The sequence below is a fragment of the Octopus bimaculoides genome, chromosome 12 (assembly GCF_046866305.1).
Source record: "Octopus bimaculoides isolate indiv1 chromosome 12, ASM4686630v1, whole genome shotgun sequence".
Classification (NCBI taxonomy): domain Eukaryota; kingdom Metazoa; phylum Mollusca; class Cephalopoda; order Octopoda; family Octopodidae; genus Octopus; species Octopus bimaculoides.
Genome location: NC_142939.1, coordinates 46,710,312 through 46,712,977, shown reverse-complemented (window position 1 = coordinate 46,712,977; position 2,666 = coordinate 46,710,312).

Sequence of the window (2,666 nt, the reverse complement as noted above, 5' to 3'; positions counted from 1 at the left end):
TTTATAATATATGCATTCCAAGTTTAAAATATTCGAAATATTACAGTCAATGATCGCTTTTAGCAAGAATCTCAGACTTGTTATTAAGATATATTTTGAAAAATATTAATTAAAATATAAATATACAACATAACCGTGGGTGTATTTACTTGAGGTTGTTTTTGTACAATGTACAGAACCCCCACACACATACACACATATACACAAAACACACAGACACACACACAATTGTTTTAGAAATAAACTGATATGAAATTCAGGACGCGAGTTATCGGTAGACAAAATATATACGAAAAAATATTCACTTACAGTGTATGTTAAATATACACCACCATGTAATTATTCTGTATGTTCGCTGAAATACACACACACGCACTTCTACAATTTTTCAGTTTATTTATATATTTTACAAGCTGTACCAAAGTTGATGAGCCGCAAGTAACTCGAAATCATGATTCCTCTGTTGATAAACTGTAGTTTGTCCCTGGAAATTATAACCCAAATTTATTTCAGGTCAATGTCTGACATATTTTTCAATATAGAACTAATATTCCTCAGGTACATGGCAATATACATTGCGTGAACCCTATCCTATTTACGTCATCGATAGAACGAGGTGGTTGAATACAAATATTGACACACATGCTTGTGTTTGTAGAAACACATGCAGAAAATTTCATGATAAAAGAAATATTTTTCTAAAAGTTATGCGGAAACGAACTTGGTTTGTGTGAAGTTTCTGAAACTCCACACACCACCCTTGCGAAAATTTCATTATAAATTTTTATATTATAGGAATCTACACAATTCACAAATATGTAGTTCGATCACGAACACTTTGCTCCGGCCGATTGCTGTACGTCATAGCGCATGTGTTACGGTGAGACCATAACAAACATATGTTGTTGTTTTTTTAAAGCGAAGATACTTACGTTAAAGCAATGGTTGTACGTGCAGAATTGTGTGCCCCTGATCCCGTTTCCTTATGTGTATTTGGTAAGAAGTGAAGGTACTGGTGGGAGTAAATGAAGATTCTGTCAAATTTTGCAGTTTTTGCTCTATAATTCATGTTACGCACGTGATTGTTATACATGAATCGTGCTTTTGATATCAAATCTAGATTTGGCACTTAGTTGGGCCAAATTGGTATTAGATAAGAAGACAATCGTGATCATAAGATGTCTGGACACTAGTGAATATATTAATTTATCACTGCGTATACCAAATTTGAAATTGGTATTCTTGTATTGTACTCAGCTGTATAGCTCTCTGCTGTAGTTGGCAATATTATCTGAAAATAACGTAGGCTTCATTGGCCATATTAATTTCTCTCGTTGTAGAAACTATCTGGACGCAACTATAGAATAATCTATCCAAGAAGAAGTCATCTATGAATCACGTAACGATACCAAAAGTCATACAGAAACACAATGAATAATTATATATGATAAAACTAATATTTATGATTCTAAGTAAATGATGAATGTGAGGTGAATGTTAGGTGGTGAAGATGGAATATGATATAAATTTATGTTGAGAAATCAGAAGTTGTAGACAGTCATGGGTTATTCCGAAGTAATGACAATTAAATGATAACAAAAACATTAATCCGAAAAATAACTAATCAATAATTTCTTATCTGCTGTTTCGATCATGAATTTTATACAACAAACATAAATTCAAATATACATTCACCATCTTTCCTCCTCATCCGTATTTCTGTTATGCCATCAAGCATTCCTTTTATCTTTAAATGAGCTTTTCTTGTGTGATTACGAAAATTTACCTTTCATTCCGGTTTAAAAGATATACAATATAATGTAAAGATTGCCAGTACATATCTACTGATAATAATTTTGAAATTATATATATATATATATATATATATATATATATATATATATATATATATATACATACATACATATACATGTATGTATGTGTGTATATATATATGTGTGTATATGTGTATATGTATGTATGTATATATATGTATATATGTGTGTGTGTGTGTGTGTGTGTGTGTGTGTGTGCGTGTGTGTGTGTGTGTGTATGTATATTCAGCCAAAGCATGTTTATCGTTTTCTCATATATAATTATTATTATTTTTGTAATTATTCTGTTTCTATTATTTACTTAAATAACAAATTATGTTTTCTTTATTTTTAGCTATGCTGTTCTCCGAGAATTTATCTCCTGGATAAATAACTATATTGATTTATATTTTTCACGAAACATCTCTTTCTATTGTTTTCGCGTTCTTGTTGAACTGAACCAAGAATTTGCAACCGATAAAATAAATTTGTTTGGAACTAGCAGACGAAAGTAAATTTTAAAATAAACATAGAAACTAAATATGTTGCAGTATAATTGTGACTTTCTGAGTTAGTTTACTTGAAAACAGAAAAAAAAAAAAAAAAAAGAAACTGGTCAAAAGTCCGTTCTACTCCATCGCTTTGCCCCACCTATTCTCTCATTCAGACTCTCTGAATACCCGGAAGGGATTATAGGTTTTTCATGCAATCGTTATGCTAGGTAGATAGTTATCTGATCTATGTCATTGACATAATCAATAGCGATATCGATTCTTGTGATATTATTAGTTTCTCTCGTATGACCTTATTGGTATGGCAGAAATGTTGCCGTCGAAATCTCGTGCGTCTGTT